We start from the raw sequence: 24,478 nt of genomic DNA, 5'->3' as shown, positions 1-24,478 counted from the left end.
CTGAGAGATTCTCAAGTGCTTGGAAGTTCTCAGCACTGTGGAGTAGGAAGTTAAAGAAGACTGGGAAAAATCTTTGCTGACCAATCTTTTGGTATTTCTGCTGCATGGAGGTGGCTTTCCCCTTGTCCTATTACATGTGCTGTTGTTGCCAGGCCTTTAAGTCTTTCTTTAAACCCAGGATAAAGCAGAAATTGCTTTCTAATGTAGTGTGAGCAGAGATTGTGTCTTCCTGCATTGAGCAAAGGCCTAGCCCTGGATGTAAAAGGATAGTGGTAGGTTTTAAATCCAAAACTTGGTTCTCATTGCCCTTTAATGATGTGATAACCAGCTAAGACTGGGATGTTTAATTTCTCTGCCTAAATTTCCCTAGAGGATTCAAATTAGAATCTTCTCCCAGCTCTCTGTTGATGGTTGCTGGCAGATTTTTCCTTCTATCCTTTTGTCACTAATGTAAGAAGAAATTAATATCCTCAAACATAAACTCTTTTTATTGCATAGGTGGGACCAGTTTCTTTCAAGTTCTTTTTTTTTTTTTTTTTTTTTTTGGCGGTACCTCAGCTCCTAAAGGCATTGTGCATAAGTCCAAAAAAGAGAAAGGCAGAAATGATGACTGAGGTTTGCATTACTCATCATTCTGAATAAAACACAGGGCTGAGGTGGAGATAAAAGGAGCTGAAGATGCACTGAAACAGCACAAAAGGTGCATGTAGACATCTCTGTCTTCTGCAGAGAACCTTCCAGGAATCCTCTTTCCTCCAGGAGAACTATAAAATCCTGTTGCTGAATTAATTAATTGCTAGGAAATAGAAGTTTAGGTCATTAAAGCAAATTAAAACCATAACCAGCATACCACAAAGCACCTTCTAATTTTATCAGAAACACTGATCATACTTAGAAGCATTTATAGGCTCATTTTTCAGGTAAAATTATGGCAAACAGAGAAAAGAAGCTGTGTGCAAGGAAGGCTTCCAAACTAATTTTGGGAGACTAAAACAATGGGCAGATCCCAAGGTGTAAAGGGATTGTAACTTGTGTAGTTGACAGTCTGAGAATCCATGTGCAGTCATCCTGAAACACTGTTAAATTAACTTCAAGTTGCTGCATGACAAAAAATTGATTTTTTTCCTCTTTATCAGATTTATCTTTCCTCCAGGAGAAAAAAAAAAAAAAAGCCATTATCATATTTGTTGCATTTAAAGTGTGTCTAGGCACCTTGAAATCTAGTCCTTAGATTAAAGTGAACTAGGGATTAAGACAGGTTTATTTCTGGTCAAAACTGAGTTTTGGTGGCTTTTTAGGGGTCTGCCCTGGAAGGCAGCTGGGGCTGAGCTGTGCAGAAATGTGAATGTTGCACTCCTGGCTCTCATTAACCTGCACAGGATCTCTGACATGGGCAGCCAGGAGATCATGGAAAGATGGCATTGCCTTGTAGGACTGTTTAATTAAAAAAAAAAAAAATAGTCTGAGCATTTGTTCTGGACTAAAGGGCGGTTTTTAACCTTTTCCCAGCAAACGTGGGTTCACCTGGCAGTGAAATTGGGCCAAGTGCCTGTCACAGCTGAGGGGTGTCTGTCCCCCGGCACCAGGACCGGGCTGCTGTGCTTCAGCATTCCTCACGGCAGGAGATGAATTTCCTGGATGTGAGGCTCACCTCTGGAATCAGGCTGCCAAACAGGAAGGTGGTTATGAATCTGTAGCACCTGGAGGACTAAGATAATTTTGCAGCTAATTTTTCTGAGGTTTTTAGTTCCTGATTGATTGCCTTAGAAGGAACTTGGAACTGAAGTTTAGTTTAAGCCACTCTGCTGGTTCTTTAAACACGTTGTCATCCTTTGGGGTGGAAGAGGAGCAGCTTAATTTGAGCACAGAGCTTGATGTACTTAAGTTCGTGTAAGTTGTTCTGAGGTTTATGCAGTAAACTGTAAATTACATCTCAGTATTTAAAACTCTTCCATCCAGGAGCTGTTTCTAACTTGTTAATAAGAATAGGAAGGATTCAGGAAGTAATTTTGATAGTCATATTGTGTGCTGTGATAAGAGAGTTACACTAATGAGGGCTGACTGAGATTCACTGATCTCGGAGAAGGTGGAATTGGTAATTATTTCATCAGAGAGAAGATGAAACCACTTAGGGGAAGATGGCTGGTGTGGTGGGATCATGTTAGAGAGCAGCTCAGCATCCCTCCTGGAGGGTGGAGGGGGCTGAAAATGTGCTAAGTGGCAGAAGGGAAGAACAGGCAGCTGGTATTTGCTAAAGTAAATAGTAATAGAGATGAGATTGTAGGGCCTGGGAGGACGTGAAAGAACAAAGTGTTTTTGGGGCTTCTGACACGTGGGGTGAGCTCTGAATGCAGAGAGAGTGCAGGTGCTGCTATGGGACACGTGAAAGCACAACACGGGCCACCTGCTATTTGCAAGGTAAAGAAGCAGGTTTATTTTCTGACTCCAACTTTTATATTTTTCCAAAGGTGGCAGTGGATTGGAGAGTGAAGGTGCCACCTCTCCAAAGACATTGGACAAACCACTAGTACATCAAGTTTCTCCACCCCTATGAAGGAATGTAAAACAATATGTTGTTTACAGAAAGTTGTGTGAGAAAGTTCTCTAACAGAACGTAAACTCAGAAGGCTTTAGAAAATCCTAAGAATCAGGACGACATGCAGGTGCCTGGCAGCAGCCAGGGGAGGTGTGGAATTTGAGACTTGACTGTGGGTAAAGCAATGAATGAAGTGTTTCAGCAAGGAGACTTGGGGCAGCACGGGCGAGACTGAAATGAGGGAGGTGTGATGGTGCCAAGGGCAGCTGAATTCTCCTCCCCAGGCAGGGCTCTCAAACTGCCCCTTTCCTGCTCAAGTGGAAAGATTTCTGTTTCCTTGCCTCACAGGAGAACACTGATAGGAGATTAAGAGGTTCTCATGAAATAACATAAACCTAGGACTGGGAGAAACTCCTGGGTCGCTGACAGAATTTCCAGCTAGAGTGAGCAGATATGTCTTATTAATCCCTCTATAAATTTGTTAAGCAATTACTTTATAAACCTTATGCTCTAGTATTTGTGTCTTCCTTTCAGATCTTACTGTCATCAAATATTTTTTTCATTGCTGTTGCTGGTAGACCATCTGGCAGTGGACGCAGATTTCTAGTTTTTTCTTAAATTTCTCCTGTTGGGTTTGCAGTTCCTGGTTCAGTACCAGATGTAACTGCAAAGAAATGAAGAACCGAGGGACTAAACCACTATTAATGCTTTTCTTTTATGACCCATGTGCAGGCAACACTCATTTGAACCAAAGACTGAACTTTGACTGTCGAGATGGAAATTTTGCATTTTCATATGTGTTTAGTAAAACACACAGTTCAGAGCACAAAATATTTCTAGATCTTGGACTTATTGTGTCAAGTCCTTGCTTTTTTTTTTCTGGAGATAGAATCAGTTAAATCTGGGAAAGGCAGCAATAGGAGAGGTGAATCACAGGATATCAGGTTGGAGGGAAGCCTCAAGAACCTTTCATGGCAAAAGCAAGTAAAATGCTGTGATGATTAACAGGAATATCAGATGTGAGCAACTACAGTATTAAAAAGGAAAGAGGAAAAAGTGAAGGAGAACAAGGATGAAATTATGTTTGAAGATGTTATTTTAGTTGCTGTGACATTTCATTTAAAGGACATTCTGCTGTAGGTGAAATGTAAAATATTTTTAAAAATGCAGGCAAAACTCTGGATTCTTTTGCACAACATTTATGGACACGAGGTATGACTTTTCATGCTGTGTTTTGTCTATTTACCTGTGGCTAAACCACAGTACATCAGTTCTGGTTTTCAGAAAGCAGATTTGTGGCATTAATGAAACACTCCTTGGCACTATCTCACTTTGTTGTATCTTAAATCCAGTCACATTTGTCTATGGAAACAGGAGAGATTAGCTGTGGTAGAAGACCTTAGGTCACATTTTCCCCTCACCCCATACAGGCTTCAGTGCCATTCTTTCCCCTAATTTTCTCTTTCTGGTTCAAGAGGAAGCAGAAATGGCTGCTGGTTTCATCTCATTTCTCACCTCATCTTTTAACTGGCTGTTTTATGTAAGTTCTTTTTTCCTTGGGTTGGTGAAGGTCACGCTCCATTCTGATGTCATTATCTGTATGACACTTCTTATCAACCTTAATTTCTGTTATAAATCCCAGAAATGCCAGCTGGACTATGGGATAAAGTCCTTTTGCTGTCCCTTCATGTTTGTGTGTTTGTTTTGTGGGGTCTGTAATTATGCTCTCTATTTTCTTTGTTTACAAGGTCAAGGTATGACCCCTGTTTCCACCTTGGCATTCTGGTTGGAATTGCAGCTCCAGCAGTTAAGGTTGATATTAGATATATCTGCTTCCCCTCCAACAGCTCTGAGAGCAGAGAAGTCAACTGAGCACTGATATCAAGTTCTGTTGATGCCACTCCTTCATCAGGCCACTTTGAGTCACACTCCAGATAAAAATTTCCATCCCAGTTATTTGTATGTGGTTTCTATCAGCGTAGCAAATTTTTGCTTGTATTTGTGTTCCATTTTGATAAATTTATTTGAGGCAGAATTGGTTGTAAGTGTAATTCTACACCAGAAAAAAAAAGATTATTTTTGTGCTTCAGGCCTCATCAGGTTGTTAAGCATCCTGTCTGCCACTTGGAATTTGGATCCTCTCATCCAAACTAATTTGCAGACTGACACCAGACTTCTAAGAAAGTCTTGGTGTGAGTTGTGCTGGCTCCACCCTGGAGCTGGGAGTTGTACAGCTGCGCTGCTCCTCTCTATTTACAAAATGATCAATGTGAAAGAAGAGACATCCCTGTGGCAGCTGCTGCTGCTCTGGGTTCCTGGCCAGGACGGCAGCAGAAGAGCACATCAGCATCCTCGGTGCCATACGGCTTGAGACTCTTGTGTCGCACACCATGTGCGAGATGAGAGAGAATAACTTCAGCTGGGGATTTAGGAAGGCTGCTGGGTATTTTAGGTGCCTCTGTGTCCTCATCTTGACCCTTTCTCTGCGGTGTGTCTGCTTAGTTAACTCTTGTCAGCGCAAAGGTTTGCGACACAAACCCTTCCTTATATCGGATAAATTAGTCTTGTGAGAATATTATTCTAAGGATTAATTTTGCCCCGTGTCTCCCTCTCACCATCTCTCCTTCCTGTTGTGAGCAGGTTTTACATCCTGACATCCCCTTTAAATCTTCACAAATGACTGAATTAACTTTCTTTCGTGAGGCTTATCCTGTGTGTCAGGCTGGTGTTGTTGGTGGAGCTGCTTTCTAGTTAAGCACTCATATTTGGTATCAAATGCCCCTTTTTAAATGCAAACAAAACATATTCTGACAAAATGAAAATAAAGTCTGTTAAGCAAAGACCAGGCATACAGGGCTTGCCTGGTGTTCAGAAGTTACTTTTTTTTTTTCTCTCTTTTTTTTTTTTTTTTTTTTTTTTCTGCTGTGAACTCCTGTCAAAGCCTGGAATCCATGAAAGTAAAAAACCAGCCTTGATTCACTTCTCGTGCCCTTGGGGAGTATAGATGGCAAAAAGATTTAAAATTCTGATCCAGCTGCTTCAGAAACATGGCACCTGAGATAAATTATTTTCACTCCACACAGCAGCAAGCAAGGTTCTGCACAGAAGTTATTCCTTTTGAACTTTGGAGGGGTGTGCAACACGAGTGTCTGGAGCCACGGCACCGGGCAAACGCCGAATTCTGCGCTGTCGCCTTCCTGGCTCGGGCTCGTGCCAGCAGCTGTCTGTCCTCTGCTATTGATCACTTGGCTGGAAAAGGAGAAGATAATTAACAGCCTGAAATTCAATAGGGCATTGTTTAAAAAACAAGGCAAGGGCCTAGATGGAAAGGATTCCTGGTAGAAATCACCTGGAGATTGCATGTTTCACTTAACTGCAGATTTGCCTCATAAATCTTAACAGTTCTGTTCCGTATTGAGTGAATTTAGTGTCAGCAAATTTTAAAACTCTGTGTAAAGTGTCTAATGAATTTATAAGCCACTAGAGAAGATAGGATGCTTTGCTTGCAGCGTGGAGCTTAATTTGATATTCAAGGTCAGCACATCAAACTTCTTAATCAGGACCATAATGAGGAGAACATTCCTGCTCCAGCAAAGGAGAAGCAAATAGGATCAGTGCAAAAAGGAGCATTTACACAGCTGATTAACACGTTCTTGTTTTAGTCTCCTGTCAAAGTAGTACCAAAATTCTTAAATGCTCTTCCATTTAACTCGTGCGTTAAAATGTAAAAAAAAGTTTCCAAGGGATTGGTTAATGGCTCTGAAACCACATCATCCCATTTTATTAGCAAGGTAACAGTGTTCTGGTGCCCTACATTTCAAATGGAAAATCTGAAGCCTTCCAGTTTTAATGCATTAAATGCTTCCTTACATTGGGCTGCGGTAGAAGCGGAGCACGAGGAAGGAACTTGGAGGAAAGCTCTGCAAAGGAGCTGGAGCTGCTTTGGGGAATTAGTGAAGGTATTCTGTTTATATTAGCAAATGAAGATAAGAACTCCTCAGTTCTTTCGCAGCAGAGTTAAAATCTCAGTCCTTGGGGCGCTCTTTTCGATGGAAAAACAGTCTGATGCTTTAATAATTTTATTTGTACAGCTGATAACAGGAATTGCTTCTGTCTTCACAAGCTGATGTCCGAGGGTTGAAGCAACAGTGTTCAAGTGTAGCTGCTTTCTCTGAGTGCTTCAGGCATTTGACCTTCACTTTGCCCTTCAGCTGGGTGTTTTTGGCTCTGCATCTGCAGACAACACAGGCAGAATGTCCAAAATTATTTCAGGCTGAGATACTGTCAATATGTCATCAACTACAGCCCTACTGGGGAGTTTTAAAATTCCTTCCAACACATAATGGATATATCTGTTTAAACACTTCTTAAAATTCTGAGGAGACAGACAAATCCGGCAGAAAATCAATAGGGTGTTGCTAGTGTCTCTATTATTTATTAATTTCAGCACCATCTAGGACTGCTAGGTGAATACCAAAGGCCAGGATTTTTTTTTTTTTTAGTACATTATGAAGATAATATCTTAAGGGGGTGGGAGGATAATTTGAAAGTCTTTTATGAGATAAATATCTCCAGAGGGTCCACCAACTCAACTCCATTCCTTTTTGAAGTCTGGGGTTCATTTTAGAGTAAAACCTGGGTATATAGACTAATATTTGCATGGATATCAGTAGAGTTACTTTTCTTCACAGTGTTTTATTTTCTCTGAAATTAGAATACGTAACCTTTGGTCTGATCCTTGTGTCCATGATGTTCTGTAATCTTTCTAGGAAATGAAGTGAAAAGTCTGGTATATAGAAATACTTCCTTTCCCTCATTGGGCTATCTGGTGTGCCTTATAAATAAAGATTTAAGAAAAGCTGCTGCAGTAAGTATATTTATATTGACAGTAAATCTATTTTATCACAGTACAAGCCATTATTGTGCATCGTGGGTGTCCACCATAAAGTGGCAATAGCTTGGGGCAGCTTCTCAATAGTAAATTGTGATTATGAAGGTATTAAAGCCAGGCACTCTCCTCAGAGTAAGTAGGTAGTGATGACTCCATCTGACTTGCAGATCTACTTCCTGCAGGTATTTTGTGGTCCAACCTGCTGATGGAAGAAGCTGTAATAGGTTCTGTTTGCTGACTAGCTCCAGGAAATGGAGCTTTTCTCTGGGCTAAGCAAATCCACCCATCCTTGGGAAAGCTCTGCTAGCAGGATCTTTCAAGGCTACTAACATATTCAGCATAAAAAAGAAAATTGATAATGCTTTTAGATTCAAAATGAAATTGCTAGGAAGCAAATAAACTGATCAAGATAAACCTGAAGATCTCCTGGGAATGGGATAATCTCCTGGACCATTCAAAAAAGTACTAGTAGGAGGGAAGTGCATTCCTTTGCTGCAGAAATGTACCATTGTAGGGAAAAATGTGGCAGGTTTTGTGTTTTTATCTTTCCTTTTTCAAATGCAATCTGCAAATCTGAATTCTGTGCAGAGCCTGGTCAGCAGTACACAAGGCTAGAAAGGAAAACTAAGTCTGGAATTAAAACCTGATTCTTTTGATGTATTCCTAGAGGTGTGCTGAGGTGGGATGCAATGGCATTTTCAGGACCATGGAAGTGGAAGTGCCCATTTGGGGGGAATTTAGGGCTGCTGTATCACTTCTTAAAATTCTGGGGAGACAGAAAAATCTGGCAGAAAAGCAGTAGGGTGTTGCTAGTGGCTCTATTATTTACTAATTCCAGCACCATCCAGGGCTGCTAGGTGAATACCAAAGGCCAGGATTTTGGGTAACCAGCTCCAATTTTCTGCTGCTGTGGGCCAGTCCTTACATATTTTTATTTTCAGACTACTGTTGTGTTTTCATTTCATTCTCTTCCCTTTCCTGTTCCATAATCAAGTGACCACTCTTGGAGTCTCCTTTCCTGCAGCAGCTCACTGAGCCTCCTCCCAGCTGTGAGAGGGTTTCCCACGTTGGCCGATGTCCTGCCCAGCTCCAAACTCCATCTCCCTGCTTAAATGGACCAAGGGATGAGCCCAGGTGGCTGAAATGAGCTCCAGCTGGATGGGCATGGCTTGTGGCAGATTTTCCCCCTGAGATGTGGGATTCTCTCAGCCTCTGCGCAAATTGGAGTTAGTGGTAGGTGCCTGTTGGTGTTCACAGAGCGGGGATTAGTTTCACTGAATTTCTAAAGTGGTTCTCTGAGAACTCTGCAGTGAGAGGAGGGCAGAGGATCAGCTTTCCCAGCAAGTTCCACATCCCAGGAACCAGCTGGGATTCAGAATTTACAGTTTATTCTCACGATGTGACAGGAGCACAAGTGGTAACCTCCTCTTCAGCAGCAATAAGGTTGTTAACTAATTGTTTCTAAGACTGGAATTATCCTCCTGTAGCCATCTTAGAACCTTTGTTTTACACAATTCTTTTCCTTCTGTGTATTGAGAATGGAAACAACTTTTTCTAGAAAGTTTTTCTGTCATTATAATATACTGAAACATTTTATAGTAAAACCATAGCACAGATTTTTAACACTGCAGTTTAGATGAAAAATTCCTTTGAGGTTTTTATATTATATTATTTCAATATTATTTCATTCCTATTGTTGGGAATGTGCCATTCCCATTTTGGCTTCCATGCTTGGTCTGTTATTTGAAAGTATAAATTCTGTTTGGACGGTTTTATGTACACTTTAGGTTCTGTGACTTAAGATATAGAAATAGTTCAAACCATCTAAAACTAGTGGAATCTGATCCTGAGCTGTGGAGTCAAAGTCAACAGTAAAAATGGTTTTATTCTCATTTGAAATAAAAACACAAAAATCACATGTGACAGTAGGTTTTAGAACCCTCTTTGGAGTTTGAATCTCAGAGTTGTTTTCTTGTATAATGAACCTCAGTACTTTACTATCTGTTCGTGTGTTTGTATACATAAAATCCCCTTTAAATCATAAATGGATTAGGTCAAGTTCAGTCAAGGAAGAATCTTGTCCAAACACAGTAAATCATGAAGTCACACATGAAAAATAAGCTTTAATCCACTTAGCAGGTTCTCTGTACAAGAGCTGTGAACCATTTTATGCACTGAGTGATGGGGTGTGGATGTGAGACTCCTGTGGGAAATTTATGAGTGGGTATTTGGGAGAAGGTATGTGCTACAAGGGCAGGAAATCTCATTCTAGTATTTCTTTCTGGTTTTAACAGTAATGTGCATTTTTTGGGTTTTTTTGGTGCTTTTTGTTTTATGTTTTTTATTAATGTTATAGGTGGATTCTCTTTGCCAAGTGGACTGTGTAGCTAAGTCTAGTGCAGCTTATTGTTTCATTTGGAATTCCAATTTGCAATAGAAAGTAATTTCTTAATGTCAGATTTGAATTAGCATATTTTTCTGTAATATATTTGAACATGCAAATATTGTATTCTAGTTTATGGTATCAGAATACCTGTTAAATAGACTTTTATCTTCCCCTTCACTAGAAAAGTCATTGTTACCAGAAATATATTACTTTTGTTGAAGACGGATATTTTTCATTTTCAATTATTTATTACATATAAATCTTTGCTTATAACTTCATGAAGCCTTCAGGCTGGAGGCATTGTTGAGGAAGAGTTATAGAAGGCAATAATTTTTTATATGTTCCTAATAAATGAAACTAGGCCAGGTAAGGGTATAAAAAAGCCAATCTGCAGGAAGCAAAGACGTGAAGCCAGTGGATTGCATTTGTGTTCTCATCTGAATAAGAAGTACTGCAAATGCTGCAGAGAGATCAAGTAAGGTTTGTTGTGCGTGTGGGTACATAAAATACTCAGTGGAAGGAGAATTCTTATTCTGGGAGAGTTATTTCTTTCTTCCAAGAAGCCCACAAAGGGGTCAGGTGGTTGTGCCCAAAGCACTTTGGTTTTCTTGGGTTCCAGATCCACAACAGCCCCTTGGATCTAAGTCTGCAGCTGAATTGTGGATGTCATGTTTCACCAAATGCACTTGAAATTATAGATCTTGGCTGTGTGAAGCTGATTTTCCTCATACAAACCCATGCACAGGGGCAATTCTCATGTTCAGCCTCACCAGTGCCACCATTAAACCTGAACAGTTACTGCTCAGTGCAGGGACAGAGCAGCCAGGATTATATAAATGTAATATGATAAATATAGTATGATAAATATAATATACTATAATATACTATAAAAATATACTATAAAATATACTAAAATATACTAAAATATACTATAATATACTAAAATATACTATACCATAATATAATATACTATAATATACTAAAAGGTACTATACTAAAATATACTAAAATATACTATAATATACTATACTATAATATACTATACTATAATATACTATACTATAATATAATATAATAATATAATATAATATAATAATACAATATAATATAATATAATACAATGTAATATAGTATAATATATAGAATATATTTATATTTAATTATAATATAATTAAAATTATTAATTATAATTATATAATAAATAGAATATGATACTATATCATTATAATATATATAATGTATTATATCTGTAATATCTAATATTATATTATTATATATTATCCCATATTCTGAATTCCATATTTAATAAATAACCCAAGGAGAACAACAACAACAAAACCTCCCCCCTCAGCACTTCTCCCCCATGCAGCACAGGCATCTTCTTGGCTGCTTCTCCCACCACTTATTATGCTAAAGAATTGCAGGTGTACCTTGATGAGGGCCTGCAGTGCCTGTGCAGCTGTGTCAGGTGTAAAAGCAGCATCTCGGGGAGTGCACAAAGTCTCCTGACCCTGGAGGAGGCTCAGCTCCTGTAAATCCTCCTGGCTGCCTTTGCCAGGCTCTCTCCCTGGTGCTGGCAGCGCTTGGGGACGTGTCCCTGGCACGGGCACAGCTGGCACCGTGTCAGTGTGTGACTGTCCCGTTTGTGCCTCCTGTGCTTCAGTGGCAGCTTCTGCTTGGCACCCGCACAGCCACAGAAACCCTGGTTTGTTTTCACTGAGAACGCAAGGAGTTGATCAATTCAAGATTCTTACCAGTGGAAATGATGGGTTTTAAGTTATTGGATACCCTGAGAAAAATGTTTTTGTGCTGGTGCTAAAGAGGGCGAGCATCAGGGTCAGCCTGGGCACAGACACAGTTGGGAGCTGTGGGAGAGTTCAAGGCTCCTGGTGTCAGTTATGGAAACAACACATAAAAAAAACCCCCGAAAATAAAACTTCAATCTGGGTTATTTTTTAGGGGAAAAAAAAATTACTAACTCTTCCAAATCTAACAGCTCTTAGAGAGAAGCAGGGTGAGGATGAGTGTGACCTTCCCCAGTGTGGGGATGTCTCACCCCTCCCCAAGTCAGGGTTTTGCTGCTGGGAGCAATGCTCAGTCTGAGACACTACCTGAAGAGAAAGATTAATGTGTCACTGCTGGCTTAAGTTGTCAAGCACGTAATATTTCTTTTTTTTTCTAAAAAAGTAATTACTGGTGAAGTAAAGGATGGGTTTAGGCATCCAGAGGTTTGAACTGACATGAAGTATTTGGTACTACTATTCTAAGAGGTGATTTATCCTGGTGGGTCCAGAAGGCTGGGGCAATGAAAATATTTCTGGTTACTTTTACTGCTTACCATGCATAAAATCCCTGAAAGAGAAGTATCTGAACCATCCTGAAGAGCAATACTGGAAAGAAACCCGGGATGTGTGGTTCCTTGCTGTTGGTATTCATCATCTCACTCTCATTGTTTTCTTTCTGTTACCTGGAAAATTCCAGTATACTGTGAATAATATTTACTGCTAGAACACCCCAACACTTTCACTGTGTTTTTAAAACTGCAAGCTGCAGACCTGTAAATGAAGTGAAAGCAAGATTATTTGGCTGATTACCCATTTTCACAATGATAGGTTTCCTTGTTGCGTGTGAAAACGAAATGATGATGTTTAAGTCACGACTGCACCTTGGCAGCCTTTGAATTTGGATGTGCAGAGCTTTCCTTGAGGTAATATCAGAGCCTGGTAGCACAGAGCAGTAATTGATGGGACTGATCTGCCAGTGAACCCTGCAAGGTGGAAGGAGAATAGCAATGACTTGCAGGAGCTGCAGTAATGAGCCAGGCTGTGTTTTACTCTGCTTTTCAGGTGTCTGCAGCTGCAGGTTGCACAGACCAACCCCTGTGCTTCACACCAAAGGGCATCCTCATCTAACCCCAGAATTTTAGTTTTCATTCATTCCAAATGGATCTATAAACTGAGAGATTTTATGGGTGGTATAATTTCTCTTGTATATACATTGTGCTAAAAAGGGATTTCTTATTTTCTTTTTATAAATCTTCCTTCTGAGCAAAATCCCTGTGGTATTTGGAGTGTTGCTTTTGTGTTGTTTCATATGAAGTTACAGGATAGTTTCTTGCATGTAAAAAAACAGGTTGCTTAACTTACTCAGGAGTTTGAGAGAAAGAAGAGGTTCCTTCTGCTAAAGCCCTTAAACTAATAAAGTATAATCTATTATATATGGTTTAATATTAATACACATATGTGAATGTGGCCATGGTATTTCTACTGAAATTCTACTGGTATATTCTACTGAAAGAACTATGTGCAAACCAGTGGCTTCAAACAAGGGCTGCAAAATGCCAGACTCACATTCTCTTATTTCATTCCCTAGCCAGTATATTTCAGATTTCAAATGATGCTTTTGCTTACTTCTTGATATAAAACGCTTCACTTGAAGAGCACCTCTCCTTGGCATCACTGCTGAGGTGCTTCTGAGGACCCTGATGCTCCAGGAGGTGCCTTCCAGCAGGGCTCACCTGGGCAGTGCTGATGTTTGGTCCGTGGTTTTGATCTGGTGAAGGTGGAGCTGTGGTGGGATATTGCAGAACAGCCACCAAGTCTCGTAGGCAGCGTTGTATGAGTGTCAGAATCTGAGGTATTGATGATTCCCAGATTGTAGAAAGTCTCTGTCTGTCAGCCCCACTGTCAAAGAAGAAGTCATAATTCTTGGTTTTCAAGGTTGTTTATTCTGTTTATCTCTCACATGTTCTGCTGCCCTGCCCAGCTCTGCCCTGCAGGGCAGCGTGTGGGGCTCTGCCCTCAGTGGGATGTGACAAACATTAAATACCAGAAACTCCCTGGGCTGCATTTACAAGAACGTGCCAATATCTGTCACCTACGTTGGACAGTGTGTCCCCAGCCTGAACCAACAGAAAAATGCCAACACCACAGTGAGACATGGAGGGCATGAAGAAGGAGAAAAAGGACAAGGCACACCCAATTTCCTCCATCTTGTCCCCTTTGGACCCCTCATCTAGAATCCTAAAATTTTACTTTTGCACCCATGCCACACTTAATTATTACTGATATCAAACACTCAGAGCTTGTAATTCATGCTGTAAGATTGAAAACTCTTTTCCATGGACAGAGATCACAGACAGTGTCTCTGGGGGCTCTGTCCAGGGGGGTTCCTGACCCCTGCCAGGGTCCCAGACCTGCCAGGGCAGCCAGAGGGAAGCTCTGGATTCTCACATATGAGGTGTTTTCTCATGGCTTTTTTAATACCTGTCAGTGAAGCTGCATGTGAGAGTGTGATGTGAAGGCAGGAAATTGAGGGGGATCAATGAAATTGGTGCCAGTTAAACTGAAGGAGCCCATCTCTCTGCGTGTTGTGTAACACTCCAAGGATGGCTTGCACAGAGCTGTGGCAGCATGAGAAAATTTGGTATTTAATCCTTCATTCCCTTGGTTTTTCCCTATCCTCTGCATGCATTTCCAGCCCTGGCAGCGCTGAGTTTGAATTTGTTTGTTAGAGTTAAGATGGAAGGCGAGTTTGTGTTGCTGAAGATCAATGGCAGCACTTTCATTGACTTCATGGGGTGGGAGAACAGCACCCAGGAATCAGGGGTGGGGGGAGGAGTGATGGGCCATTACTGTTGGGATCTGAGGAGAGGTGGGAGTTAAAAGGGTCATGAAGTTTATGCATTATTGACAGAATACCCATAATGACTCCTTAGGAGCTATTACATGGTGATATGTGAAGGCCTTAGTTGGGGATGGTTTAATTTATGAATCATTTCTCTGATGGATTGCCTGCTCCGTCAGCCTGGCTGCTGCACTAACTCGGGGTTCTTAATTCATTATGGGAGATTTTATGCAAAGTAATTGCTGTACAACACCACTCTTCAGAATGAAATAATGTGGCTGCTTTCCCCCGCTCCTGCTGGTGAAAGCTTTTGTTCACATTCTGAGCAGTGCCCCATTTCTGGAGTATCATCTGGAAAAGCTTTGCAAGGGAGCAGCTCTGCTGAAGAAAGGAGTCCCTGAAATGCCCAGTGTTTCTGCACTTACAGGTCTAATCTTTCAGGTTTCAGCTTCACTTCTGTCTAATGAAGTCTCATGTTAATTCTGGCAGAGGGAACATATTGAAATTCTTCCTTCACAAATCCTCCAGAGGAATTCAGAACTTGGTTCTGAAATATCAGGGGTGAAATTTAAAAAGGTCTTTTTATTATTTTGGTGTTTTTCCTTTACAGTCTTGAACGAAGCTCATAATCTTTCTCTGCCTTTCTCTTCTTAGTGCAAAACAAAATTGCCCATGTGTCCTTTTTTTAGAGAAAGTGAAAAATTACTTTTTCAAGCAACACAAAATGAAGGAACTCAGTTTTACAGTGTGTGGAACCCCCAAAAAGAGTACAAATAAGTTTTGAAAAATCAGACTAATTCTGTTCCCATCTGCAATGCTTGAATTGTGTGGCCCAGATGCAAGTTTTGTCTTGGGAAATCTCAAAAGAATACAAGCAGAGTTTAGAAGGATGGAATACAGTGAAAGGCTGGGAGAATTGGGGTGCCTGGAAAAGAAAAGCTTCAGAGGGAGTGACCCAATTGTTTGGACTGACCCAATTGTGGCCTTCCAGTACCTGAAGGGAGTACAGTAGAGATGGAGAGAAATTATTTACAAGGGCTTGGTGTGACAGGGAATGGCTTCAAAATGAAGGAGGGCAGGAATAAATAGGATATTGGGAAGAAATTGCTGCCTGAGAGGTTGGTGAGGCCCTGGCACAGGTGCCCAGAGAAGCTGTGGCTGCCCTGGAAGTGTCCAAGGCTGGGTTGGACAGGGCTTGGAGCACCCTGGGATAATGGAAGGTGTCCCTGCCTATGGCAGGGGATGGGCTTTAAGGTCCCTTCCAACTCAGGCTGTTTTATGCTTTTATAATTCTTGCTTTTCCTCCTGATGTGCTGATTTCCCAGCCATTGGCCAGGCAGGACATTTCCCAGTCATGGCCAGCCAGGATGCTGGCCCAGGTCAGGCTGTGACCATCAAGGGGACACTGGGGACCCTTCCCAGCCTTTCCTGAGGGCAGGGCAGCAGGGTGAGGTTAAAATCCTGTTCTCCAAGGCCTGGAGGAGCTCATCTTCCACACACAATGCAGGGATGTTGGAGTCAGCCCCAGAATAGGAGGCTTGTTAATATGGTACATGCTTAATTTATTCTGCTCCTCAGGGGGTGAGTGGTGAGCCATTACTGAGCAAGAGCACAAACACAGAAATCCAAGGCATGGTTTTGATAGTTATTTTAAAAATCTTAATTCCTTCATTCTGCTTTCCTAATTCAAAGCAGGGATGGAACTGAACTATATTCTTCTGGGAAACACAAAAATGGATTCCTCTGGGGGAAAAAATTTAAATTTGAATATAAAAATAACTCGAGTGATCCTTTTTCTTCCCATTAATATGTCCTATTTTTGAAGTCTAGAGATGAAATCTTGTAAGTTTTTTTTTTTCTTTTTTTCCTTTCAAATAACTGGATGAATAACTAAAAAGTGCAGTCCCAGAAATCTTGTAAGAGGGTACAAGCTCTTCTGCCTTGGACAGATTGATGAGGTTAGCCTGACTGGCAAGTGTGCAGTTTACATGCTAATAGCAAGTAGGTTGTCTTGCAGGGAGAAAATGCATTGCAAAGTAAGTGTGGAATGTTTATTAGTCCCAGTAAAGTGCAAGGGAGACAGTACAGATGATGTAAGAGGAATGCTGTGCAGGAAATATCAGTCACAAAATCAGGCACGTGTGTTTCTTGGCCAAAACCCCTTTGTTTTGTAAGGGGTCTGTGAGGCTGGGTGCAGACAGATGTCACCCTCATCATCCTCATCTCACGCTGGTCCTGATTTACTAAAATATGAATATTGATGTAATATCAATATCCAACTGAGATGCAAAAAAACTCTCCAACAGTTTAAAATTAAAAAGTGTGTGTTTATTGTGACGGCCAGGCAGCACGTGGGATAATTCCCTAATGCACAGTGTAAAAATCACAGGTCTTACAAAGCTCTGTTATTACAAAAGTCTTGAATACACAAAATATGAATATTCATATCCCTGTCACTTCCTCTGCTTGTGTGTTAATTGGCAAAAAGGCAATTAAGGCTATTCTGTTCCCTGAAATGAGTCGAGGGTCCATTTTGGGGAGGGGGTCTCCAAAAGAAAAAGAAAAATAAGTCTTCCTCATTCTGACCTTTCTACTTTTTCAATGCATATGTGGCATATGAATCCTTGTAGTTTTCCTGTGTTCCATGGATTCCTCAAATATGAGAAGTTTGCAACTACTTTGTGTCCCTGAGATCTGTTTATCACTTTCTGTTTTTCATGATAAGCACAGCTACCCAAACATAAAGCTGACAAGCAATGAGTTCATAGATCCTGGATCTCTTATCTAAGATCTGGCTGTTGTTAACAACAGCAAAGCCTATTTATCTACTTCCACTAACTCAGTAACTTTTAATTTAACTATCATCTTAACTTCCCTTCTTCAAAATTAATGTCTCGGTCCCAGACTTCAAAATTAATGTCTCGAGGTGCAGATTCTGCCCAAGCAGCCCCATGGCTCCAGAAATCAAGGGTGGGTAAGACCTGGTGAGCAAACTCTAAGGCGACCCATACTTGGTTTCAGGGGCTGTGGGCGCTCGTCTCCGCCGGGTCCCGATGCTCCCACAAAACACAGGACAGGAATTCTGCTCCTCCCCTCTTCCTGCAAAGCCTGGGATGAGGAGAGGTTGGATGGAGAGTGGTGGGAGCCTTCTGCACTGGGAGATACCAGCTTTCCTTTTGTTGGTGGGGAGGGTTTGAAATCTCGCCATCCTTCTTGTCGTATGAGTTGTAAATTTAAAGGGAGATTTTAAGGCACAGTGATTGGAAACCAAATAAAGTTTATCCTATCCTGAGGCTTCATAGATGCTACAATTTTTTGTGGAAAGCACCTTGGTATCATTGGCTGCAGCTTCTTTGTTTCCTTCTCCGTTTTATGTAACTTACTAAAATCAAAATGTGATGAATTTGTATTACTGTAATTTTAGGATGTGGAAGGGGATTATGTTCTTTTTTATGCTGCACCTACTTTTCTCTAAATTTTCTTGAAGAAAATTCAGTTAGATCTCCTTTTGAGAATGCCAGTTTTATACAAGAAACTCATCAAAAATATATCCTATAGTAATGACTGATTGTCTTATCCTTCCAGTACCCAATCTTAATTTCTGAAGTTTGTTGGAAAAACTGTTTAGGTTTTCATTCAGCACAGCTAAAGATTTACTCACATTCCTATCTGGCAAATTAGAATGGAAATTTCTAGCAAACTATTGTGGTGTCATCAGCTCCAAATAAACCAAAGGAAAAGCTGGCAGGAAGCAGAAGGAGTCTGTGATGCCTGGTATTGAAAAGAGTTCTTTTTCCCAGTGATTGTGGTTCTTATCCTTGTTAATATTTCTGCTGGTTGTGGATCTGATTGTGTTTGCCTGTGCAGGTGCCTCTGCACTAATTATTCCAATATATCTTGGGTTTTGAGTCCCTTGAAACAGGAGACAAATGTAGTGGACCATGGAATCAGCCCTTTGCTAGGGAAAATCCACTCCATGTCTTTGGGGTTCGGTTTTGCCTCTGGGTACAGACAGAAAAATATAACTCAAGGAAGGATGGACAAATAAAAGCATCCCTTATATGTTGTTGACAATAATCTCAAACAAAACAAGCTACCTGCTCTAAATATGCTCCAAAATTCACTATCAGTGGCTTTCCAAGCTCAAACACTTAGAAAATAGAGAAATGAGGAAAGCCTTAAATTGATACTTTACTATAGAAATGGAAAGCTCAAAAATTGGAAGACTCCAGCGAGAGTTTTAAAAAATAATGAAATAAAATCACATCTCTGCATGCCATTTATCCACATCCTTCCTCATTTGCGTACTGGCAATCAAAATTATCTGCTCCCCAATCCTCTGAACAGGCTTTTCCAGACTCTTCCTTTTTTTTTTTTTTTTTTTTAATTGCCCTATTTCCTTCTGGCATGTAACACAGGGTATTGACTTTTTGCTTACCTCATACTTGGTAATAATTTTCAGATACATGCTTTTCTAGAAATACAAAATTTTGGGTAGTATATTTTGAAAGCTGATTTACTGTTTTTCTTTTATTAGCTTAAGGGTTGGAAGCTTTGGATAGATTTTCAAGTGTTTGATCTTTTTTTATCTTTTTTTTTTTTTTTTTTTCCTGCAAAGATGACAGTTCATGGCAATCAGTGAGCTTTATCTTTCTGGGTTTTCTGGAAAATAAATATCTCTTTATGTGAAAATATAGTCCCACGTTTTAAACAGGGGCCATTTCAGAAAAAGCCATACATAAAAAAGTTTTGAAACAATGGTAATGATGAATGATAATCCTTAAAAAAAGAAATCTAAACTTCATTCTCTCCATTTTATCAGGGCAGATTTTACAATTTGAAAGGAGAGAGCCAGTGTAATATCTGGGATTTGTAGATGAAATCAGGAGGTCAGGCATGCTCAGAAGTGTGAATGGATGTTGGTGATGGAGAGGGCTCATAAGGAAGGGAAATGTTATATTACAGAGTTTTCATTATTCTTTTGTCTGTTGACATCTCTCTATTTCTCTTCAGAGGTTTCACTTTGGGCTGAGCAGGGTTCTGCTCTGGGTGCAGCTTTGGTGACCCCAGAGCTGTTCCCAAACCTGGCACTGCCCCACAGCAGCCACGGGGCAGGAGCAGCAGGGAGAGCTTGCACTGTCCAAGCTGAGCATCTGAAAGTTCACTGCTTCAAATCCAGCAAGGGGAAACTACTCTTTTTCTACTTAAAAATCAATTTTCCTCCAGTTCCCTGCTTTGCTTCAGCACTGTCTTCTGAGGCAGCCTCTGCTGGCGCTTGTGCCCCGACCATCTTGGGCTTCCCTGTTGTGTTCTGTTTTTTTTTTTTTTTTGGTTTTTTTTTTTTGTTTTTTTTTTTTTTTTTTTTTTTTTTTTTGTTTTTGTTTGGTTTTTGTCATTGGTTTTTTTTTGGGGTTTTTTTGTCTGACAGCCCTCCCTGAGTGTGTGCTGTTCTTGTTATCCCCACCCAGGATGGAAGGACCAGAGTTCACTGCAGCAAGGCAACACCTCACATCTTTTGGGTGTGGATAAACGATATTTCATCAACAGCTCTTGGTATCTGTGGAATCTAAGCTTGGTTCATCTGGGACACATCTAAAAGTGGCAGAGGTATTACTGTCTTTTGAAAGATTTTGACTGTGCTGCAGTATGATTTGTAAGAATTAATCCCATTCCCTTTTCCCAGCGAAAAGGGGATGTCTTGCCTCTTTGGAAAGCATTTAACCATTCAATTAGCAAGTTCATCTGGAAGCATGTGAAAAAAGACACAGGAGTCCTCCTGGGCATGCTGTATGAATACCATTGTATTAATTAAAATCTACTTAAATATGTCAGTATTGTGCAGTTAGGGCCATCTCTTTTATATCATAAAGTTTCACTGTACACAGACAGCTTTAGCTGTTTATCTTTTAAAAAGCACTTTATTTCTGGGATACGTGTGTAAAATTGGAAGGCTCCTGGGTTTATAAAAATGTCTCATTACTGCAAAGAACCATATTGTCACTGCAGCAGGGAGATCTGCTGGGATGCCCCACGCTGGGCCCTGGAAAGGCAAGGTCTGTTTGGGTTTGTCCCTCTGGGCTCCCTTTCTTTGTTTAAACTGCAAAACAACACAATGTAAACACGCGGCTGAAACAGCCAAACCCAAATGTAACCTATTAATTTCGTTGCTTTGGGCTTAGGTTTTTTGAGATGCTCTGGAGTGAGTGTTCCCAGGTTCCTCGGGGTTTGTTCTGAATCAGCAAATCTGCCCCTTTCTCCTCCCTCGCTGCAATGATCTGTTCCACCAGGCTCAGGTCTTGTCACCTTATCTGCCTCCCCTTCACTTTCTCTTGCTTTCTCCTGTTCTTTTTAATTATCCTCCCTTTTTCTCTAGAGAACTTCCTACTCAGCTTCTAAAAATATTGCTATTTTGGGACCCCCAATCCATGTGAACTTACAGCTAGAACAGATGCTCGTGCTTTGGAGTCCATATTTCCCCTGACCACTATTATGAAAAAGACTAAAAAAGACTAAAACCCGGGATTTCCCTGCTGGCTAGTGGCAGGAATCCAGGAGAAGGATTTTTGGGGGGAAAATCAGCAGCTACTGCAAGGCTCATGCTAAATTCCAAGGGTGGGAGACCTCACTTAATACTCTCAGTTGTGGCTTACAGTAAGTAGGAGGGTGTCATGTAGGGTGAAATTGGGTGCTGTGCTGGAAAACATTTAAAACATGCTGGATTTTATATTAATTTAATATTAATATGTGCTGAAGGTGTTTAAAAGGTGTATGGACCTGGCACGTAGGGACATGGTTTAGAGGTGGGTGTGGCAGTGCTGGGTTTAAAGGTTGGATTTGATGAACTGGGAGGTCTTTTCCAACCCAAAAAGTGACAATTCTATGGAAATCCAGTGAATCCTATGGGCAGGAGCATCAGTGCACCAGGACACACATTCAGCCCCCAGTGCCACATCCCTGTGCTCCTTTCCCTTTGGTGCAGGACAGGGAGCAGGGTACAGGCACAGGTATTTCCCCTGTGCTGCCTTGTCACTCTCCCTTTAAGCCCTTCGTGCCTTCTGTGTTGCTTTATAAAGTTCATAAAGTTTTCCCATTCCATTTGCTGTTGCTAGGTGCTGGATTTTTTTTTTTTTTCCCTCCATTGTGCTTGTTATGAAGAAGCCTTCAGCAGGCTAAGAATATTTTATAAGGTTAGAAAATGGTGTTAAATGTTAATTAGCAGTTGCATAATCCCAGGTGGCATCCTTTCACATGCACTCGTCAATTTTTAATGAGTGTCACTCGTGCACATCAAACTCAAAATTAGCTTTCTTTCCCAAGTACTCTGTTTGATTTTCACACTCACTTCCCCTCCCCGTCTCCTTTGATGTTACTGACACAATATATCATGCTGGCATTTGCTTTGGTTTCATCTCCAATGCATATTGTCATGTAGCTAGTTAGTTATCTGCAACATAGACACACACTCCTACCCGCAGGAGCGCCCTTCAGAGAGGCACAGGATGAAGCTTGACTTTTATTTCTCCCTTCTTAGGCATAGCCTCTTGTAGCTGCAATAAGGAAAACCTGATGCAGACGTATTTTGGGTTTTGATCTGAGAATTTCTGAGCGCTGGAGCTGCTCTCTGAGCTTAGCTGGAGGTGCCTCTCACTGATCTGTGTTGCATCTGGGGGTGGTTCATCCAAATTAAAATTTGGAGCAAAAAAATCTCTGTGTACCCTGGAAATTTATCACCAGCTAAAGGCTAAAAAGTGTTGTACTTCTAACTGGTGGGATAATTCCCCCCTTTATCAGTGCACTGTGCTGCTATAATAGCATGACCGCTCAGAGGTGGAAAGGAGATTTTTATCCCCAAAAACAGCACCAGCCCAGCACAGGAACGCCCTCAGTGGGGTGGTTTGGTTTCTCAGAGGGGTCAGGAGTGGCAGTGCCCAAGGCCAGGTGGTTTGCAGGTGAAATAACCTGGTTATTGCTGAGCAAGCTGGGCAGTGCTGCCCAAACAGCTGGGCTGGGAGGAGGTGCTCACCTGGTGATGGGTGCAGCTCAAAGGGCAGCCAGGCTGAGCTGATCCCAGCTCCTCTGGACTCTATCTCTGGCCTTCCTCACTGTGGCAGAGCTGCAAACTCAAATCTGTTCAGTGGCCTCACTGCAAATAATGGGCCAGCAGAACAGAAGCCCAGATAACTGAATTTTCACTGCTGATCATTTCCATTCGTCTTCTTGCTTGTTAAAGGCAAAACTCCATCTCCCTCCCCTTCCCCCAACAGCACAGCTTGGCCCTTAGCTTCTGATTTGATCGTGGAAGTAATTTCACTTTGGTCTGCATTTTGCTTTGATTTTTATTTGTTAAGGATAGAGTTCTTCTAAGCATTGGGATGATTTTGTTTTGTTAAATGGAGTTGTTAGCTCACTTGGCAGGAGGCTCTGTACAGACTTTGCTTTGATTTCCCTTAAGAATACCATGTGTTTGTAAAATATTGGCTTCTTGACACCACAGTGCCAATGACCTCTCTTTCCAATGAACAAACTCAGCTTTAAATTATTTTTATTAATCAAGATTTTATCTCTTACCAGAGATTGACAGTTTTCCAAAATCTTTTTGACAGCTACTGTTACATGCAGGAGGTGAATCAGAATTAATGATCAAGGGTTAGGGGGGCCTGATTCCTGCTGTTACTTCCCAAAATGTAAATGGGGGGAAGCTTGCTGATCCTCCTGTGCTTACACCAGCACAAATGAGATTAGAGCCCAGTCGTGTATCCAGGAAAATGAAAATGTCACGGCAATGACTTGTGTCCAACTTGTGGAATAAACAGATCAAGCAGGAGTAATTGCGTTTCTCCTTCCCCCACTCGGCACACAGATACTTTTCACTGTCCTTTGATGATCTCTACAGAAAATGTAGATGATAATAAATATTTCCACACCCTTTGCTAGTTTGCAAGAGTAATGTAACCACTTAGAGAGAAGAAAGTGGCGAGATAATATACAAGGTGTTGAAGTGCCAAAAAACCAACGTATTTTCTGAAAGCTTAAAACTTAAAATGTGGGATTTGTTGTTTCATGGTTTTTTTTTAACTTACAGTAGCAAAGAGGGAAAAAAATGCTGTTTGGTCTTTCTGGTTTGGGTTTTTGGTGTTTTTTTTTTTTTTTAACCCAGCAGAACAGAGAAGCCCCAGTGCTGGCACTGTCCAAGGAGGCAGCAGGGATAAATCAAATGGTGCCACTCTGCCAAGTCCCTCAACACTGTCCTCCAGTGCAAGCAAAATACAAACTACTCAGCTGTGCCCACTGAAACATATTGTGCTTTCATCTTGGAGTTCTTAGTGCACATGAGTCTTAAAACATACCTCTGATATCAATTAACCTGCTGTTGATGCTTTGTGACAAAGCTGCTGTGATAGGAACCCAGCCTGGAACTTACAGCTGCTCTAGACCCATCTGGAAATTCAAATGCAGTGGATGACTCGAGGAGGGAAATGATCACTGAGTTTTTCCCCAGTCTGGATCAGAAGTTGAATGTTGGAGATGGAATGAGGTGATTTGCTGTGGTGCGATTTGGAGCCCGTGGGGTTTCTTAAAAGCTCTGACCAGGGCACAGCATTTCTTAGGACAGATTTTGGGTTTGCTTTGACTCTCCCTGTCACCCTTCAAGTTTTCACCCTTTCTTTCCAAGAGCTTTGGACTGTCCATTGAAGCTTTGAAGAGCGAGGTACCATTAAAGAGGATGTGGTTTTTAGGCTGGTTTTGTTGGCACACTATCAGAGACAAATTATCGGCTGCTTCTGGAAGATCTCCAGTCATTTCGTGTGCATTTGTGACCAAGCATGCACTGCCAGGCATTTTCCTCCTGAAAGCAGCTTATTTTTCATAAAATAAGCTGTCTGCTGAGCCTTGTGCATCAGCCCTAAAATGCTGCCTGAAGAGCCTGGGAGAAAGCAGCAGCAAGGTTCTCTCAGTCCTGTTTCCTGACTCATCATTAGGTCTTTTTCAACACACCACACCTACTTTAATAAGTGAAATCTATTCATTTGGAGGGCAG

At 41.1% G+C, this 24,478-nt stretch overlaps 1 protein-coding gene and 1 long non-coding RNA gene across 8 annotated transcripts in view; one reads left to right on the top strand and one right to left on the bottom strand.

Moving 5' to 3' along the window:
* Window positions 1–24,478, top strand: part of LOC110480370 (uncharacterized) — a 199,336-nt gene that overhangs the window by 58,895 nt on the left and 115,963 nt on the right. The gene's annotated exons all lie outside the window — the stretch shown is intronic.
* Window positions 848–19,747, bottom strand: LOC146766695 (uncharacterized). Its single transcript, XR_014957413.1, has 2 exons — window positions 11,244–19,747; window positions 848–6,769 (listed from the first exon to the last, which is right to left on the bottom strand). It is a non-coding gene; the product is annotated as an uncharacterized LOC146766695 (long non-coding RNA).

Source organism: Lonchura striata, chromosome 9 (genome assembly GCF_050655825.1).
Source record: "Lonchura striata isolate lonStrDom1 chromosome 9, ASM5065582v1, whole genome shotgun sequence".
NCBI classification, from domain to species: Eukaryota; Metazoa; Chordata; class Aves; order Passeriformes; family Estrildidae; genus Lonchura; species Lonchura striata.
The sequence above is the reverse complement of the archived record's forward strand: the minus strand, read 5'-3'. Positions and strand labels throughout refer to the sequence as shown.